Source organism: Nothobranchius furzeri, chromosome 7 (genome assembly GCF_043380555.1).
Source record: "Nothobranchius furzeri strain GRZ-AD chromosome 7, NfurGRZ-RIMD1, whole genome shotgun sequence".
Taxonomy (NCBI): Eukaryota; Metazoa; Chordata; class Actinopteri; order Cyprinodontiformes; family Nothobranchiidae; genus Nothobranchius; species Nothobranchius furzeri.
Genome location: NC_091747.1, coordinates 39869223 through 39890991, shown reverse-complemented (window position 1 = coordinate 39890991; position 21769 = coordinate 39869223). Strand labels below are relative to the sequence as shown.

The window sequence follows — 21769 nt, the reverse complement described above, 5'->3', positions numbered from 1 at the left end:
ACAGCTGCTGGGAAAACCATCATGCAAACATTACGTGTTACATACGTGGCCTCTCTTTCCTCTCATTGCCCAGTGGGGGAACATAAAAATACATGAAGATGGAGGGTGGGCTCCATCCATAACCAGTGAACAGAGTTTTCAGGCCTTAACTAGCTTCCTGTTGTACACACACAAACAGGCAGGCTGAAAAATGAGGGCTCAGGATATCAGGTTTTCCCAGAATACCCCCTACACACACACACACACACACACACACACACACACACACACACACACACACTGTGCCCTGCAACCAATCTGATGCCTAATTAATCCTGAAGGTCTTTTGTTCCACTGAGGTTTTTCTGTATTTCCCCAACTGCACTCCATCCATCCTCAACCCCCCCCCAACAGTGTACCTTTCCCGCTGCCAGCTCAGTTCCCCTCCCTCATCACACCCACTAGCCTCCTAACCTCGTTCATTTTGTCTCCCTCAGGAGAGGCACAGCAGTCCCACAGAGCAGGACCACGTAGCAGATTGGAGTATTCCTCTAATCATAGTACCTCTTCTAATTGTTTTTAGTACTGGAGTACCTGTGTGATATTTAGGTATGGATAAAGAATAGCAATTCCATTCACTCACCAAGTAACTGTAAAGCTATCAGAGAAAACGTCCTGTTGCCACCCCTGTATATACAATAGTCAACATATAGTCTGGTCACGACCCAAAGACAGAGCTCAGTCATGAGACAGAATCTACAGTAGTCTATCAAACTGTCTCTGCACGCAATTGGTCAGTGCAAGGACCAATCAGAGCCTCGAACAATGTGACATATTTTTTGTTTAAAAAATCAATCAACGGGTAAGTCCGCCATACAGCATCAAAGAAGAAGTAAAAATGTATTTTTTTAAATAAAGGACTTAAAGAGACAAAGTGTATTTTATCTTCAATCTCTGGAAATATCCATCGAAACATTAGTGAAAATGAATAAAATGATGTCCAATTGTTGAAAAACATTGGCAGCTTCGTACTGTATAACCATAAAAAATGGGTCTATGGCGCAGATCTAGCATCTTTGGGGGACATCATATTAGACACCACGTTTCCCTCTGGCTGGCTCGGGGTCCTGCACCTGTTGATGACATCATACTAGATGACTGGCTCGATGTACAACTTACAGTAGTGATGTTACCACATTCGAAAACATTTAGGCAGTAAGAAACACAAATTTAATAATAAAACTGCTAAACTCTTACAAAAAACCTATGTGAAAGAACAGTCGAAAAAGAGATGCAATATATTTTGGCCAAACAGTATTAACGTAGTATGACGTCATAGATAGGCGCAAGACCCTGAGCAGATCTGGAAAGTACAGCGCCAGAAAACTAGCATTATTCCGGAACTGCGCTGCTCTGGGTGGCTTCATGCTGGAGTAGCTCTGTTGACTATATGTAAGTTTTGCCTTTTTTTGTACATTTTTTCTTCTAGTTTCTCAAGAAAAATGGTATATTTTTGGCCATTTTACTTTTCTGTTTCTGGTGCTGTGAAGCTTAGAGGAATTTTGCTGCTATTTTTTCACTTTTTGAGCATTTGTTATGATGCATAACCATGGCAACAAGCTGGTTTACAATTGGGAGCAGCAGATAAACATTGGAAAGGCTGAAATAATACCTCAACTGAAGCCACAAATCCCTAGTGAGCTAAAACGCAAGAAGCGTGGGTGCAAAGCGAGAGCTAAACGGAGACAGAGAAAGAGGAAATTCAAACCATCTCTTCCATCTATCATAATGGGCAATGTGAGATCACTGGCCAACAAGATGGATGAACTCCAAGCCCTTTCAAGGACTCAGCCAGAGTATCGGCACTGCACTGTTATGTGTTTCACTGAGAAATGGCTGCCATATCCCCGATTCCAGCGTCTCTCTGCCAGGATTCCTGACTGTACGAGCAGACAGAGATCTGAAGAGGAGCGGGAAAAGAAAAGGAGGTGGAGTGGCAGTGCTTGTCAACAACAGATGGTGCCATCCAGGTCATGTTTCAGTGAAATGTCGTCTCTGCAGCCCAGATGTTGAACTCTTGGCAGTAAATTGTCGCCCATATTATTTGCCAAGAGAGTTCACCAGTGTTGTCTTGGCAACCTTTTATATTCCACCTTTAGCCATTGCTGAAAGTGCATGTGATGCCATCAGTTCCGTTGTCGCTAAGCTACAAACCCAGCACCCCAATGCATTTGTGGCTATATCTGTCATGACTCCCAATCTTTCACCCTCCTCAGCCTTCATTCAGCTCACCTAATCTCCTCACCAAGCTCCTCACAAGCCGTTTCCCCTGGCAACCACTATCAACTGCATTCATCTCACCTGTTCCTGTAATCAGCTTCATCCACTTCACCTGCTCCTGTCTCCTCAGCTCATCACTCACACCTACTCCCCCTGCTATATATTCACCAGTCTGTCACCAGTTCCCTGCCAGATTATTGAAAGCCTTTGCCAGTAGATTCTCCAGCCATCCACCCTGACTGATCTCTGCCTCCGGACCTCGTTTTTCTCCTGACTCCTGCCTTTTTCGCTGCCTGCCTTCACGACCCTTGCCTGTCCTCCACCTCGTCTCCAGTCTGTTCGCTGTACCTGCATGTCCGATCTGGTTTTGACCCTCGCCTCCTTTTCGACTCTGTCTCCAGCCTCATCCACCTGGTAACTCTGCAGCAAATAAAATATATTTTTTATCTACTTTTCTGTGTTTGGCGTCTTCATGGGTCTTCTGAGTTCTGTTCGTGACAATATCTGGTGATTTTAATCGTGCCTCGCTCTCTGCTACACTTCCAACATTTCATCAGTTTGTCAGCTGCTCCACCAGAGAAAACAATACATTGGATTTGTGTTATGCAAATGTAAAGAATGCATACATGTCCAAAACAAGACCTCCTCTGGGACAATCAGATCACAATCTTGCTTTTCTCTGCTCAGAATACAAACCACTTGTTCAGAGGCAACCTGTGACAAAAAGAACTGTGAGAAAATGGTCACAGGATGCTGAAGAAGCCCTGCAGGGTTGTTTTGAGACCACAGATTGGATGACTCTTTGCCAAGGATATGAAGAGGACATCAATGCCATGACTGGATTTGTCATGGAATATATAAACTTCTGTGTGGACAACATCATACCCACCAATAACAAACCCTGGATCACCAGTGAACTGAAGAATCTGCCAAATGAGAAAAAAGAGCCTTCAAGGAGGGAGACAGGGAATTATTGAGGAGTATACAGAAGCAACTGAAGATCAAGATCAGAGACAGCAACGAGGCATACAGGAAGAAGCTGGAGAACAAACTACAGAGGAACAATATCAGAGATGTCTGGTCAGGATGAAGAAGATCACAGGGTTCAAGCAGAGGAAGGATTGCACAGATGGCAGCCTGGACACAGCCAATGAACTGAACAAGTTCTTCAATAGGTTCAGTTCCCACATCCCACCCTCCTCTGATCCAACATTTTCCTGTCACACGCCAGCTCTTTTGTCCTTAACGCAGTCATGGACTCTTCTGGTTCTTTAAATATGTCTTCAACCAAGTCAGGAGATGCTGCTGCCCCATTTACCTCCCCCTCCCACCTATCTGTCTCTAGAAGTCAGGTGAAGAGGCAGCTGGAGAGACTGAACAGGAACAAGGCTGCAGGTCCAGATGGTGTCAGCCCCAGAGTACTGAAGGCCTGTGCAGAGCAGCTCTGTAGGATTCTGCAGCACCTCTTCAACCTCAGCCTGGCCCAGGAGAAGGTTCCAGTCCTGTGGAAGACATCCTGCCTTGTTCCATTTCCAAAGAAAACTCGCCATCAGTCAATGACGACTACAGACCGGTTGCCCTGACATCCCACATCATGAAGGTCCTGGAGAGACTCCTGTTGGTCCACCTGAATAAGCAAACTAGAACATATCAGGACCCTCTGCAGTTTGCTTATCGCCATGGAGTTGGAAGTTGAAAATGCCATCATCCAGCTGCTTCAACCAATCCACTGTCATCTGGACAAAGCAGGCAGCATGTCGAGGGTCATGTTTTTGATTTCTCCAGTGCATTTAACACAATTCAGCCTGATGTACTTTGCCAGAAACTCCAGAAGACACAGGTGGGGGCCTCAACTAGGGCTGGGTGACATAGCAAAAATAGAATGTCACGATTTTTCCAATATTTTATCACGATTTCGGTTTTATCACGATATTTTATCCATGAATAGCATAACTTCAATTGCATATTAAAGAAGAGAAACACTGAATAAATAAACATTTATTCACATTAGGGATAATCAAAACAGTGCTAACACACTTATATTGTAAACTCACAACGGTGTTGATCAAAGTCCTGAGAGAAACAATTACAAAAATCACAGTTTTTCTCGTTTTTCAAGTAACAACATAAATTAAAATCGTAAACATATTTAAAGTGCAAACATGTCAATTGCAAACGTATTGTGCAAACATTAACGTGTTCAAGATACTGATGACCTAAACAGGCACACATAAAGTTTCTTAATAAAATGGAACAGAGTTAACGTTGTGTAAGCATTTCTTAACACTGGAGTAACATTGTGAAGAAAATTATTCTTCCATCAATGCAAGCAAAACTAAAACAAGACAAGTCACAGGTTTTTTGCCAGGAAGATGAGTTAGTCCACCTTGTCTAGTTTAAGGGCTGCCCTTTGGCATGTGACAATATTGCCACCAGTGCTAAACACTCGCTCAGAGGGAGAACTTGTGTGGTCTTCTTGAAAGTAGGTTGTTTGCAGTGTTGCACAATGTAGCTCCCAGTTGCTCATGTAGTGGATAGTTAAGCTCAAATAAGGCTCTGATGTGCGGCTGGACCAGAGATAGCTTGTGGTAGCAAAAAACTGCACATTCTGAATATTTTCTGCAACTCTCTTTTTGCATTCAGCGTACATGCGTGGAATGACGGTGTTCGAAAAATACTTGCGGCTGGGCAACTCATCACGCGGATCCAATGTTTTTATCATTTTCTTAAATCCCACTCCTTCTACTGTTCGCACAGGACACAAATCTTTAACCAAGTGGTACGTCACCGCATCTGTCACGCTGTTCCATCGTCTGCTGTCTCTGTCGTAGGGAGTGAGTTTTGTGAGTGTTTCTGTTAGCGTTCGCTGCCTGGAAGAAGCAGTGGCCATTGCAGCCGCAGGCTTTTTAGCTTTAGCTGCCAGCTGGCTCTCATTGTATTGTTTGGGATGCCTTCTTTCCAAGTGATTTAACAAGTTTGTGGTTTTGCCATCACTTGCCTTGACGCTCTCCTTGCAAACTTTGCAGATGATGTTTTGTTGCTCTTTGTTGTCTGGTGAAAAACCAAACCAGTTCCATATAATGGACGAGGCATTTCTCTTCGGAACGAAAATCTCGTTGTCGCTCTCAGCCGCGGCCGATGCCACGTTTGTTCACACACAGGTGAAAACAAGTGGGGCGCGCACTAATATATTACAATGAATCACTCTGATTGGTTAAGGCCAAACAAAGGCATGTCATTCGCCTGAGATAAGTTCTCTTCTCATTCAGAGGCAGAAATTCAACAGCAGAGCTGTGAATCGTGATAAAAAGATTTCTCAATAATGACAGGCCGTCAGATGTGTAGATCGTAAAACGGTCTAAAATTGTCATATCGCCCAGCCCTAGCCTCAACTATCGCCTGCATTAAAGACTACCTGACAAACAGACCACAGTTTGTGAGGCTGAAGAACTGCACATCAAAGCAGGCGGTCAGTAACATTGGAGCACCACAGGATACTGTACTCTCACCATTCCTTTTCACCCTGTACACCTCAGACTTCCAGTACAAATCAGAGACCTGTCATCTACAGAAATACTCAGATGACTGCAGTTGTCGGGTGTATCAGAGATGGACAGGAAGCTGAGTACAGAGAGCTGGTGGAGCGCTTTGTGGCATGGTGTGGAAACAATCATCTGACCTTGAACATGAACAAAACAAAGGAGATGATTTTAGACTTCAGAAGAAACAGGATGGAGTCAAACACTGTTTCCATCATGGGAGAAGAAGTGGAGGTGGTTGAGGAATACAAATACCTTAGAGTTCACCTCGACAACAGACTGGACTGGAGAAAGAACAGCGAAGCCATTTACAAGAAGGGACACAGCAGACTGCACTTCTCGAGGATGCTTAGGTCCTTCAATGTCTGTAGCAAGATGCTGCAGATCTTCTACAAGTCTGTTGTTGAGAGTGTAATCTCTTCAGCCATCGTCTGTTGGGATAGTAGCATCAGAAGCAGGTACCTGAAAAGGCTCAACAGCCTAATAAAAAAGGCTGGTTCTGTTGTGGGGACGACTGGAGGAGATAATGCAAAGAAGGATTCTCCAGAGAATCAAGAAAATTATGGACAACCCTGAGCATTCTCTTCACAAGACTGTCCGAAAACGGAAGAGTGTCTTCAGTCAGAGGCTTCTTCAGTTTCGCTGCAACACTGACCGCTACTGGAGATCCTTCCTGCCAACAGCCATTGTAATATACAATAACTCTTTGATGACTTGATTATTATTATTATTCTGAGCTACTACAGCAATCAATTTCCCTCTGGGATTAATAAAGTATTTTTGAATTGAATTGAATTGAATTAGTATTACATTCTTTTGATGGAATTTACTGAAGGACCATCAAAGTCTGAGGAGTTACTCCGAGGTTGCATGCTTTCTTCTCCACAGGTTACAACATTTACTAAAATGTTTTAAAACTAGCAACATTCATGGTGATATGGGGTAAAACTACTCTAAAATGTGTGTATGTATGTACTACTCCCTAGTGTATTTTGTAATGCATTCTGTTACTTTGCAGAATGCTGGTACTGTACTCTAAATACGTAGAATTATTCCGCTTAAAAACACCATTTAAGTCTATTAAATGTGTTGGTACCTACTCCTGCAGGAAAACAGGGAATAAATAGATAAAACAATTTAATTATTTTGTTACTGTAGTCCCTTGTTTATCGATTGGATTACATAGTAAAAATAATCTGCAAAAGGCGATATCATATAGTAGCCAGCTTTACTTTTTACAATTACTATAGATGTTTTAAGGCTGTGAAACCCCTCAGTACACACCTTGTACACATTTCTCAGACAGACATTGACATTTTCACACTTTTCTCTCTTGTTTATAAATACTCTCAGTACCCTAACCATGATGCAGAGGCATGGCAGCAGCATGGAAACTATAAACAACTAGATGCATCACTCCACAAGGCTACCACTGTAACTTTTAAAACCAGGAGGGACCGTGGATGTGAACTCACCAAGCAAAGATGGCCACATTTAATGCTTCTCTTCCCAGCCATGGACATTTTCTCGTTTTAGAAAGAGGTGGACAGAGTATTTTGACATTTTTTTTTACTCAAGTACAAGTAAAAGTATTTGCCAAAATTTTGACTCAAAATACACAAAAAAGCTACTCAATTACAGCAATGCGAGTTAATGTCATTCGTTACTTTCCACCTCTGGTTTTAGACAAAAATTGTTTAATTGTTAGCGGAATTTAGTTCAAACAGCGCTGGCTTTGAACTCTGATTGGTTCTTTGGTCTCGCCTCTCCCAAATGCTGAAATACGAAAGTAACTGTATTCTAAGTACCATGAGTAAAAATAGTAACTGTAAAGGATTACAGTTACTCATAAATAGTATTCTAAATAAGGAACTGCAGTACAAGCGTTCCATTACTCCCCAATACTGTCAGTGAGTGTGGGATTGCCATGTCTCCTGCAAGCTAACGCTGCAGAGCAGACAACTGTAATTCGACAACGGCCGTCAAAAAGCTCCAAAGCAGTGATTTCTGTAACCAAATTAGACCGCGGTATGTCAATTTTACATCATTTCTACATAATGCACATTTAAAAGTTCAATACAGAACTATATATACATATATAATAATAATAATGCACTGAACTTAAATAGCGCTTTTCAAGACACCCAAAGATGCTTTCACACACTCTCACATTCACACACTGCCAGTGATGGTAAGCTACTTGTAGCCACAGCTGCCCTGGGGAGGTCTGGCAGAGGCGAGGCTGCCATTTGGCGCCGTCGGCCCCTCTGACCACCACTAACACAGGCAAGTTGGGTGAAGTGTCTTGCCCAAGGACATGACAGCAGGATACCCCTGGCGGGAGCTGGAATCGAACCCATGACCCTCCGATCATGCGGCAACCCGCTCTACCACCTGAATTACTGATGCCCCATTATAATACCTCCAGTGCCTTTAGAGATGTGCAGATGAAGGTACAGTATTTCCTTTAAAAGCTATGTGTTAATTAACTCATTCACTGCCAATGACGACTAAAGTCTTCATTTGCATCTTTTTTACTATGTGGGCATCAGAACAAGCCCCCGCACCGTGAGAACAAACATCTCAGCTCTAAAGCCGATCTTCATCCGCATACGTCACACATCACGTGATCAGGAAGCAGAAAATCCATGTCTTAGGAGATCGATCTGGGCCTCTGCGAACTGGAAAAGCTTCTGCCGATCACAATTCAACAACGGATTATGAAAGAATGGATGAAGCTCGAAACGCGTGGATTCTTCCTGATGTAAGAGGTGAGCCTCCACTTTGTTTTGGTGGTTTTGGTGTCGACATCATCCTAGCGCACAACGTTCTGTGACTCTTAAAAAAACTGTAAAAACGGTGAGAAACGCTGGCAGTGAATGAGTTAAAAAGGAATTAAATATATATTTTAAAGGGTATGACACTGGGTTTATATTTACATCTACCAGCCACTAGAGGCCAGCTTTGCGTGCTGCCAAACAGTCTGCTGGTACAGCAAGGCTGGCACTGTGGAAAATGATGGAAAGTAACAACGGTAAGTTAAGTAGCTGCTTCTGAGCCCAGAAGGTGTCGTTACCCTTCTTAGAAAAGGAGAGACCATAAAAGATCTAAAACCAATGTGAGTTTAGGTGACGCCTACAACAGATGGATCCAAATAAAAAATGTCACGTATCAGCAGTGAACCTGGTATCCCGACGGCTGGAAACCTTGCTCTATTGTTGCAACTACAACCTCCACACACTAGATGTTTCTTTGGTGATCTTGTTTCATGCTCCACCTTTAAGTACCTCTATCTGCTCTTGTTGGTCGTTAGCTCTTGTTTTTCTAAGAGAGGCGTTTCAGGAAGCTGTCTACGTAAGATGGTAGTTACTTACATAGAAACACACTTCAGAGTATCACATGTTTACAGATCATATTAAGTTTGTGTCATCTTGTAGTCTTTTGTCTTTAGCTAAGCTAATCATCTCCTTCATTTAGTTTTAAGAAATAATGATTATTTAATAAGGTATACTTTATGAAAAGGATTACTTAAAGAAACAATGACTACGTTTACATGCAGCCAATATCCAGGTTATGATCGGGTTAAGGTCGGGATTCGGGTTTCTGAGTTGATCAGAATAACCCGTTTACAAGCATAAATAGAAAGAGTTACCCCTAACTTGCATAACCCGATTTAAATGCGGACGTTGGGGTAGTGTCAGGACGCATGGACTACGTCCAGACACAATATGCGTCATGTCCGGTTCTTCTTGTTCCGATATCTGTGAAAACAACAACATGTTTCCCAGTTCGGAAGAGATAGCGATCGCGTTTGTTTGCGCTTTAGTTTCCTCGTCACACCAAAAGTGTTGTGCTGTGCCGCGACTCCCCATGTTGCTCCCAACTTGTTGTTTACTTCCGGTGTTCTGGCGCATACAAGACATCTCGCTACTCAAAAGACCAAGATTCCTTGCGAACAGAGCATGCGCAGAACACACGTTTTGATGGGGATATCCCGATATGCGTTTACACGACCAAACATTCGGGTTAGAAAAGGGTTACCCTCATCCGGGTTTTTGGCGGTGTTTACAAGGACCTGCGGAACCGGGTTATTGTGAATATTCGAGTTTTAAAAGGGTTACTGGCTGCATGTAAACGCACTGATTTAGTCTGCAAACAAAACGGTTGAATGTGTCTATAGTTTCAGAAATTCTAAGCAACTATTCATTTCATTCAGACTTTGAAGAAACTACTTTAGGATTCAGTTCATGCTCCTAAAATGATGCAAAGGTGACAATTTTAAGGTAATAACCAGACTCCTGCTCATATGGAAGCAAAGCGCATCAACAAAACAAAACATGTTTCCTCAGCTATGGGATGGAGGGGGAGGCTGCTCGGGGAAACATCTACAGAGGCCTGGGAGGCCCAAGGGTCTCAGTAATCAGCCATGAGTGAGATTAGCTACCCGTGTCTTTCTGCAGGATTATGCAGCGAATCGGGATGATAGACTGGAGTCGTTATGGGATGGACACACTTTATTAAATGTGAAAGCAGCAATCCTGACATTTGCCTGCACCATCAGGACTTCATCAATACTTTGTCCTATTGTGTTTAAAACCTGCACCCCACTGATGACAAGCCCGTCTTCTTCCTCTGTTGTTTAATGAGCTTTGACAGACCAGCCTACAGGTGCATCTACTGCCACCTACTGTTCAAGCACAGCTCTGTGGCTCGTTTAAGGTATCTTTATAGGTGTAGTTCACTCATTTAATCAATATATTTGCAGTGGTCTCTTGTAGGAATGAAGGCCTTGCAAGTCGTACTCTGAGGAATAAACAATTAGATGTGCCTGAATCAGGAAGTGTAAGTCAGCTGGAAGAGAAAGTAGCTTCAGATGACAGGATTTGGACTCTTATTTCCTGATATTTGGACAACTATGCTCTGATTGGCTAAGAGCGGTGTGACTCTACCACTAACTCTGTTTACTCTGCAACATTGATGTTTTATCTCCACAAATAACACTGGAGGAGTTCTGCCATGTGATTGAGTTGCTAATGCTAATGGTTAGCTTAAATTAGCCAAGACGTTCTCTGCTGTTTCCTGGATGCTAAACCAACAGTAGCCTTCCAGTCATGAGCTAGGACGGGTGAGTCCATGAATGCTACTTTTCAGTGTGACGTTAATCCGTCAGACTTTTCTAATCCAGGAGTTTCCACATCTTTTTTCTATCGGCGGCTAGTGCAGGAAGTAGAGGGTGAAGACTATTTTTACGTTTAGCCTGTGTGTTAAAGAGCAAGTCACTCCCTACCAGAGTATTACTCCACTCCCACTTCCTGTTTAAAAAATGCAATAAATGCTGTTGCCTAGAAGAGCAAGAGGGCGGAGCCGCTAACAAATACACACACACACAGACGCACAATGACATTGTGACATCATATGGTACCAGCTAACATTCTAGGGTACCTCTTAAGCTGGGCAGACACTGTGCGACTTTTTCACTCGTAGCGCACAGCTTCAGCTCAAACTGTACGACTTCCTCGCAGAGCAGATCTCACGAGCCATGTGCTCACACTGTACGACCCAGTTCTCGGATGCGACCTGACTGCTCACACTGTACGTCTGGTAGCAACACATCGGACCTAAAAAATATGCTAAAAATAGCAGTTTTTACACAACACGTCAGACTTTTTGTCTTGTTTTGCTTGCTGTCATTCGGGAGTGCTGCAGGAGGTCACACAGGGATTTATGGGGGTTGGATGAGGAAAACGAAATAAAGAAAGTAAATCTGTGTTTTAATTTGACATGAACACGACAAACACACTTTCTTGACAATCCTTGTCACTGTGTGTCAAAGACAATGTTTAGAAATAAAAACAAATAATTTATGTAATTAGGGACATAGCAGGTGAGCGGTGTTGATGCATGATTGCGCCATGAGCGGTTCTGGTACTTTTTGGGTTGCAGTCGCTCGCTGCACTGCTTCAACCCTCACGAGGAACGAGCAAAATATCAAACACTCCAGAAGTCTGTGCAAGCTCACGATTGCTGATCGGTAGATGGTCACGTGGTGTTAATCGCCTCTCGTAACCCCTATATACTACACGACGCTCAGCGCAAAAGTCGCCCCAATCTTGTGGATTCTTGCACAAGTGGGAAAACGGCTCAAAAAAGTGAAAAAGTCGCACAGTGTCCGCCCGGCTTTAGCCAATAGCGATGGCAGATTTAAATTCAAATGCAGTGCAAAGTTTTTACCTGACAACGACACAACACTGACAGTTTTAGGCAGAAAATTACAATATTTACTAAGATGCACTTAATTGCAAAACTACACATGTCTGCAGCACAATTAGACACGCATTTATATAGTCTATCAGAAAAAAAGGTTCATTTGGGGGTGACTTGCTCTTTAAACAGAGTGACTGATTATAACCAGATTTAAGATTTAAAAATTGTTTATCAGTGTTCCACACCTTTAACTAGCCTGCCGTTAACAATAGCTAAACAACAAATAAAAACATTGTTTTAGAAATATTTCATTTATCATTGTAAAAAGCCTAAAGCCAATCACAGAGCTACTATAACAGGTACGATATTTCTACAGAGCCCCGCTTATCCTAACTATCTCATCACGGAAGGATGTTTTCTCCTAATGATGGTCCCAGTTGTTAACAAATTAGGCAGGGTGCATTAGTACACTTAACCATCAAAAACTGATCAAGATAAATAAATAAATCCTCTGAGTTGAAACAATTCACTGGTGATCTGCCTGCTGTGACCCAGTTGTCCCCATGAGAAGAGTTCATTGGTCCTAGGAGGAAGGTCATTAAAGGCCAGACATCCAGACCCTCCCCTCCTCCCTCCTCCCCTCTCCTGCCTGAGAGCTGGAGATAAAGCTCCACATACCAGCCACACAGGACCAACAGTCATGATTTATCTGAAGCCATTTGCTACCTGAATGCCTATGAAATTGTAATGAACTTGATTATGCTTTTAATGAAGTGTGAGCGGTTCTTCAGAAATGATTAGAGCCATGCTTGGCTCACAGCTTGTGCCTGGAAAAGGGAGGGGGGCTGTCATGAAGAATGAAGACTTAGTAGTTACGACTTAGAATACTGGGGCTGAATGCAGCAGCGGCACGCTTCTTTGGAACGAATTACAGGGGCGTTGTAGTGGATGTGCAAGGTGACATGACCCAACCAACCCCACTTCAATTCCTCCCTGCTCAGGGATTTTCCCACAAAGCTGCATGCTGACGCGGTACATTAGACCCAGCAGCCTGCAGCCTCATAGGTCATATTTTGCATACCTATTAGACGGATGAGGACGATTTTAACCTTTCCATTTACAGGCTGCTCCCATTCAAACAGGAAAACATTATTATTTGGTAATTCCACACAGAAATCTCTGTGCTCTTTTAATAAATACCACATGATGAGCTAAGTGGCTGGCTAAAGGGCAGAATGACAGAGCAGAAGCAAACAGCTGCTTTATGCTCACATTACTTTTGCACACAAGTGCCAAAATGTAATAAGATATTTAATGAATGCGCTTGAGGATTTCCCTTCTCGTGGTCGTTCGTAGAGGTCAGAGCTCTGCAGAACTCTCAAAACAAGAACCAGCTGATTTCTCTTTGAACAAAAAACACAATCAACTTTAGTCCTCCAGCTGCCTGAGATCATAAAATAATGTAAAAGTTCATTTAATTAAATATGTTTTTATCAAAATGCAAGAAGTAGCAGAACATGCTCCTCACAGTGTCCAGAGAAAACAAAAGACCTGTTTCCACTATCAGAACTTCCGGGTAATTTTACTGGACCTTAGTGGAATGCTTGTGTCTCCATTTCACCGGGCAGGCCCAGATGGACCACTTTCTGGGCTATGTCAGGAACCAACCAAGTGGCTTATCTGTTAGGCCGTCTGTAAACAAAGGCAACTCTGAGCAGTGTTGCCTTTGGAAACTCTGATATGAAGCAAACACCTTCCTACTGGAGAGACTACTGTGTGCTCCTCATATCAGTCTGTCCTCACGCTGCCACGGCTGCAGTCAGAGATGTTTACCCCACTGCATCCAGACTGATAATGAACCGCACATGCACTAAGCTGCTGATGGACAAGTGGGGGAGTAGAGGGAGGTGGAGTGTACAGTTGGTAAAGACGGCTCTCCCTTGCCCTGCCTCCAACATGCCTCCATCTAAAAGGCTAGGTTATCCAGTTATCTCTGTAGTTATGCTGCTATAGGCTTAGACTGCTGGAGGACACACTGACCACTTTCCATACTCGACTACTTTCTTCTACAAATTGATTTTTAACGCATTATTTCCTGCTATTTCAGCTGTTACCTGTATTTGTTCTCTTAAGTGTTTTTCTCCTCCAGAAGAAGCTACAATGACGTTCGGCTGAGCTGTGGTGGCCTCATGGAGGGGACCATCGGCTTGAACACTGCTGCTAACCACCTAAACATTCTCCCTCTCCTGATAATAACATTTTACTTTGACATTGAATGTGCTACTACTAGTTTACCCATTTAATTATAGATTTGCTAGGATTTAGGAGATGCTCTCTGAAGAGCAGGGTCTTCAGGAGTTTCTTGAAAATCGAAAAGGAAGCCCCTGTTCTTGTAGTGCTTGATAGGTCATTCCACATTTGTGGAACGATGCATGAGAAGAGTCTGCATTGTCCTGAGCGTGGTGTAGGCACTGCTAGCCGACGATCCTGTGATGACCGGAGCGGTCGGGCCGAGACGTAAGCCTTTGCAAGAGGATTCAGTTGGATGGGAGCCGTACCATCTCGGACTTTGTATGCTAGTGTTAGCAATTTGAATTTGATGTATGCAGCTAGCGGTAGCCAGTGGAGCTCAATGAACAAAGGGGTGATGTGTGCTCTTTTTGGCTGATTGCAGACCAGATGTGCCGCTGCGTTCTGGACCATTTGAAGAGGTCTCACAGTACAGGCTGGAAGACCAGTTAGAAGGGCATTGCAGTAGTCGAGGCGGGAAATGACAGTAAATTGCACCAGGAGCTGGGTGGCATGCTGTTTTTGGTATGGTCTGATCTTTCGTATGTTATACAGCGCAAAGCGGCATGAACGAGCAACAGAGGCAACATGATCTTTAAAGGTCAGGTGTTCATCAATCACAACACCCAGATTTCGGACTGCCTTTGAAGGAGCCAGAGATAGGAAGTCATTTTGGATTGAGATATTGTGCTGTATGGATGGTTTTGCTGGGATGACAAGTAGTTCAGTTTTAGAGAGGTTGAGTTGGAGATGGTGGGATTTCATCCATTTTGATATGTCAGAGAGACAGTTTGATATTCGTGCAGAGACAGTGTGGTCGTCCGGTGGAAATGACAGATAGAGCTGGGTGTCATCTGCATAGCAGTGGTAGGAGAAGCTATGTGATCGAATGATCTCACCCAGTGAGATGGTGTATATGGCAAAGAGAAGAGGTCCTAGTACAGAGCCCTGGGGGACTCCTGTGGCAAGATGGTGCACGGTAGAGGATTGTCCAAGCCAAGATACAGTGAATGATCGTCCTGTGAGGTACGGTTCAAACCAGGCGTGTGCTTTCTCTGTGATGCCCATGCTAGAGAGTGTGGACAAAAGGAAGCCATGGTTGACAGTGTCAAATGCAGCCGATAAGTCAAGCAGGATGAGGACTGAGGATTTGGCGGTAGCTCTAGCTTCTTTTAAGGATTCCATCACTGCTAACAGAGCAGTTTTAGTGGATTGGCCCTTTTTGAACCCAGATTGGTAAGGGTCAAGCAGACAGTTTTGTGAGAGGTATTCTGTGATCTGCTTGAAAGCCACCCTTTCAATGACTTTGGACAGAAAAGGGAGGAGAGAGATAGGTCGGTAGTTCTCCACGTGATTTGGAGGAAGAGATGTGTTTTTTTTAGCAGCGGTTTAACTCGAGCATGCTTGAGAGAGGTGGGAAATGTACCGAACAAACCAATGAATAACACGGGCTGTGTTCCATTTAGGAAAAGAATCTGCACATTAGCACTTTTGTAGAACAATCAGCATGCACAGCTGCAGAAGTGGGATGCGGCTCTTGTTTCACTGTGTGCTCCTGAAAATGAAACCCACAAAGCTTGTGAATTTGATTCTTGTTTAATGTGGAATGGACTCCTGAGTTAATGCACCCAGTGTTTTATACATTCCAGACCTGTGATCCGACTGGATCCTGATCGATGCCGTTCCATTGGGCGATTTGCACAGCTTCTTGTGCGGCTATAATCACAGGCAGCTCTGTGAGCACCCTGTAGTACAGTAGCTGTTACTATTTATGTATCTGTTACCATCACTGTCCACATGCTGAGGGTGTAACACTGTCTGCAAGGTCTCCAAAGCTGTTAATCAACTCCTCTCTAATGTGTTGTTCACACCTCCTCCCTCCCTCTCCCTGAGCTGCTGGGTTTCTATCTTAGACAGGGTGCTTGGCCGGGCGATCGCTGTCGCTAATTTGTTGTGGCAATATTAATTAATGATCAGCCTGTCACAGCTGTTTATATTGAGACAGATTAGGAGAGGGGGAGATTAGACAAAGAAAACAATCTGCGAGAGGTTCAGCCGCTGACAGGGGTCACCTTCACGTGTCTGAAATCATATTCAATTTGCTGTGGCGGAGGCAGGGAAATTACTCCACTTGACCGATCTGCATCCTTCTCTGTGTGTGATGCTTCTCATTTAGTGATAACCCAATCATATTTTAAACTGCAGGAAACTAAAGGGCACTGGACTGTGCAGCTGCATTTGATCTTGGCTAATGACGATCAAATTAAAATACTTGGTTGTAATTTTCCAGCAGACAGATAGTGTCTTCTGTATATTCTAATCCAGTAAGTCTGATGTTCCTGTAGCAGGAGCCATGCTTCCTTATTCAAACAAGCCATAATCAAAGATAGCTGAGTGTAGCCCACTGACCAGAGGCCTCCCTGTTTTCTTTCTACATGGACCCGGTGACTCTCTGCCCTCACCCGACTCACACAAGCCTAACAACTCGTTGACTAGGCAACGCTGTGGCGCGTTGGGACGGCGAGTGGAGATTAAGTGGCCAATCAATGCCTGAACAGTAGGGTAATCATTCCACTTGGTGAAATGGGTGTCAGGATTATTCCAGCGCTTTCTCACTCCACCGTGCGGGCTTAATGAAGCAAAGGCATTTACTGGAAACTGGATTGCTGTGGATAGGATTGAAGGACTGCTTCCTAATGACTGATTAATGATGAAGGTATGCGCAGTAAGAAGCTGCCATAACCTTGAGGCTAAATTCAGAACATGCACAGGAGAGAAGGAGAGTTTGGTATTATAGTTTTGGTTTATCTGTTTCATCAGTAGCAGTTTTTCATCAGTTATTTAAAGGGACTCTAAGGAAGTTTGACAGTCAAAACATGTATAGAAATAATAAATGTCTTCTTCATACATTCTCCTGCAATGCCCTGGTCCTGTAGAATGAGCCCTGGCATTTTTACTGTGATTGCCTGTTTTTCTGTAAAATCACAGAAAAAGACAGCTGCTCGGGTCGAGCAGGCTGCTTCATGCGCGTTCACGCTCAGGCATAGCCCGTAGCATTTGCTATCTGTAGCTTTAGCAGCAGAGAGAGAGGCAGTGCCAACTCAGCGACTTTGTCGCTGTTCCTAACGCCTAGTGATGAACCTAGCTACATTTCTGAGGACCCTTAGCTACTTTCTGTAGAACTTTCTTCTAGATATTTCCTGCAAATTAGCAACAAAATAGCCATTTTCGCTCCGAACCATTCTTTGGATTGACGCTGTTTCAGCTGTCATCAAGGATATAAACGTTACAGATAGATTCAACATCACTGGTGCTTTAGCTCACCTAGTAAAATGTCTGACTTTCATGTAGAAGACCTGGTTTTGACTCCAGGTGTGACCATAATCTGTTATTTGGAGTTTCTTTTTTACATTAATGATAATTTTTTTTACAATAATAAGATGCCCAAATTTTTATTTGAGACTCGCCGAAAGGCATTGAATTCACAGATAAAAAAGATGTGGGTTCAACTTTCATTTTGGAACAATTTTTCAAGCAAAGGAAGGGAATGATCTGAGCATGCAGGAGGACTGACCCATCTTAAACCCTTTGTCGGCTGTGCTGAAGAGAAAGGTACAGAACCTAATTATTTAATTAATTAGCTGTGTGTTTTTCTGTCTTCTGGGCCACACACACACACACACACACACACATGCACACACACACGCACACATACACACACACACACACACACACACACACACACACACACGCACGCACGCACGCACGCACGCACGCACGCGCGCGCGCGCGCACGCACACACACACACACACACACACACACACACACACACACACACACACACACACACACAGACACGGACACACAGACACGGACACACAGACACGGACACACATAGGCACACACACACACACACACACACACACACACACACACACACACACACACACACACAGACACGGACACACAGACACGGACACACATAGGCACACACACACACACACACACACACACACACACACTGCACGCTCGGCCGGCCGACCAGAAAGTGCAGCTGCAGAGACAGCGGCACATTATTTTTATTAATTTGCTGTTTTCTTCTGTCCTCTGGGCCACACACACACACACACACACACACACACACACACACACACACACACACACACACACACACACACACACACGGAACTATCTCAGCTAATATTTTCGTTAAGGAGTGTGCACGTACAGCATGCGCACCTCATGCACGAGCCTACTTTTGAAGCTGCAGTTACACGTAAGGCCTGAGTGGCGATCGTGAGCATAAAAACTTCAAACTTCCTTATAGTCCCTTTAAAGACCACGCTCACTTGGTTTTGCAGCACATTAGTAGTAGTATAAATGAATGCCATGTGAGTTGATCTCTGTAGGAAAAAAGCTCCGGCGCTCCTGTTTCAGGAACTAGACATCAGACGCAGCAGAGGTGAGCAGACAACAGCAGGATCTGCAGTCGTATTTCCTGATATTTGGTCTTCTCGTCTCTGATTGGTTAACAGCAACACGACTCTACCACTGAATCTGTTTTCTCTGCAATGAGGATGTTTTATCTCTACAAATACCACACGTTGGGAGGGGTTCTGCTGCGTGGTGAAGTTGCTAATGCTAACAGTTAGCTTGTACCAGCCGAGACACGCCCTGCTCTGTCCTGGACGCTACGGATCAAGATGGGTGAGTCAATGAATGCTAACTTTCGGTGTGACGTAGCTTCGTCAGGCTTTTCTAATCCATAAGTTTCCGAGTCTGCTTTCTATCAACCGCTAATGCAGGAAGGAGGGGTAGAAGACTATTTGCATGTACAGTCTGTGTGTGATGGGGCGATGGTGGCACAGTTAAGTGCTCGCCCCGTAATCGGAAGGTTGCAGGTTCGAGCCCAGCTCAGTCTGTCGCTGTCGTTGTGTCCTTGGGCAAGACACTTAACCCACATTGCCTGCTGGTGGTGGTCGGAGGGACCGGTGGCGCCAGTGCTCTGCAGCCTCGCCTCAGTCAGTGCGCCCCAGGGCAGCTGTGGCTACAATGTAGATCATCCCCACCAGTGTGTGAATGGGTGAATGACTGATTGTGTTGTAAAGCACCTTGAGGGGTTCCAGGACTCTAGAAGGCGATATATCAAATACAGGCCATTTACCATTTACCATTTAAACTCAGTGTGACCAATCATTCGTCAGAAAAGCTTCTCAGTGAACTTGGTCTTTAACAAGTTAATAGTGTTTCTAATAAACTAGGAAGCCAAAGTCTACTGGAGATGTGACTATTGGTGGGTAGGTAGAGGAGTGGTGTCTGATTCTGGTCCTCCAAGGCCACCGTCCTGCAGGGTTTTGACCTGCTTAAACACACATGATTCATGGCTGCTCAGGTTCTGCCGAAGCATGTGTGAAATCAGGTGTTGGATCAGAAATATCTAGAACATGCTGGATGACGGCTGAGCTGGAGATTAAAAAACAACACGATGAAAATAAGATAAACTGAAAAGAAATTGCAGTTGTTCAGAATCTTCATCATGTCTTTCTGCCTTTGAAGTTTCGTTTCCATCTTATTCCAAACTTGTACATCTCTTGGATTTTCTGACCGCAAAAAGTAAATCAAGGTGCAGTAAGAAGAGTTTGATGGGTTTCAGATGCATGTGATGACTCAGCAACTCTGACAGAACATTCATCTTGCAAATTTTAAAAATACGTTTAAACTTCAAGCATAATGACAGTCAGCTCCGGGACTCGTGCCAAGAAGTAGAGAATCCTTGTTTAATGCTTGGAGACATTTTCAAAACCTCCCAATCCGTCACCAGCAGCTGCATCCCAGTGAGGTTCTGGGTTATGTTAGCATCCTAACGCTTATGCTGATGTGGAGGTGATCTGGACATCTCTCAGCTGTGAAGAAGAGGAGGGAATGCATAGGGCAGGGTGTCCGCAGAATACACACTAGTTTAATTTCCCTGGATAAAATGTTAAATGAAGGAATAGAGAATGAAAACCTTTGTTTGAAGATAAACAGCTCTTAATGCCAAGCAGGCCGAGGCCCAGAACCTCATTTCTGCTGTGATCCTGTAAGAACACAGGAGGAGACGTTAGGTTTTGTTTGCTACAGGTGGACTCGAGCATGTGCAGCAGTGGTGATGGCAATACATATTTTATAATATTCTAGCAACCTCTCTATTTACAAACCACCTCTTCATTTCCCCTGCTTTCACTGCTGCTATTTAACCTTTTGACTAGAATAATCAACTAGTAAAAGGCATTTTAGTCCCCATATATTATTAAATCATGCTCTGAGTGTAACAGGAACATACAAAAAATCCTAAAATTATGTTTTCCTAAAAACCTAAATGTTTTTAGCGTATACCTTAGTTAAATAATAGCATTATCCCCACAATATGCTATAACCAACATTTTCATAGCTTTTTTTTCTTGATGTGGAACGAAAATTATTATTAAGCTAATGCAAGAAAAATCCTGACAAATATTTAAAATGCCAACAAAATGTCAACTCTGTTAGTTTTCTGGACACGTTTGAGCTAGAAAACCAAATACAGCAGGTTTCTTCAAAAATCAAGCACGCATTAACACGATCTAACTCCTTCTCTATAACTGCGTTGCTCTGAACTGAACACTACAGCCTGACATCTGTCTGAACATTTTAGAGCGACCTGTTCCTGTTATCACGGAGGGGATTTCCACTGCGCTGAACACCTCTGCAACTAAGCTTTACCCTGCAACAGGTAGAGCTGGAGGGAACGGTCTGAGCTGGCATTCATCAGTTGGCACAACAGCACAGCGTTCACACTACTGCAGGCCTACTGGCAACCCACCCCGCATTATGCATCACATCTGCAGGGAAGTCAACCGCTATCCACGCCATCAGCGCCTGGCGAGACCCACGTTCTACACAGCCCACGCCGGGACTCATCCACACATGCGTACTTGGATGTTATATGGATTATATTTGTCCTTTACCAATAAAAAACATTCTCTCTTTTTTCTTTTTTCCAGGCTGGCAGACGGCACGGTTGACTTTCAAGAAATTCCACAAGCGAGTGCTTTCTGGAACTAAACGGGTGAAGCAAATCCTTTTAAAATCCTTTTAGGCACCGTGGCAGCAGGGGGAAGAGAAGAAGTTTTCTCCCAGGCAAACATGTGCAGGTTTGTTGGGTTGATGTTTTTGCTCTGGGGAAGGGCACTCTTGCCAGTTTATTTCTTCAAGGCTCAAAAAAGAATGTTAATACAACACGTATCCTACACGGTGCACGGTGTGTGGAGAGAAAGCTTCAAGGAAAAGGCTTTAGGACGAGGATGCTTCAGATGAGGACAGCTTAAGATTTGAATTCCAGATTCCAGAGAGAGGCTGTTTACTCAGGGTGTAAAAGGACAGTGGGGGGGGGGGGGGGGGTTTGACTCTCAGCCGTCCAGTCTGGTCAGCTTCGATTTAACATTTATTTAATGCAATA

The 21769-nt window shown here is 43.8% G+C and overlaps 1 protein-coding gene across 1 annotated transcript in view; it reads right to left on the bottom strand.

Annotated features, from left to right (window-relative positions):
• adarb2 (adenosine deaminase RNA specific B2 (inactive)) overlaps nucleotides 1–21769 on the bottom strand; it is a 290068-nt gene that overhangs the window by 82062 nt on the left and 186237 nt on the right. The gene's annotated exons all lie outside the window — the stretch shown is intronic.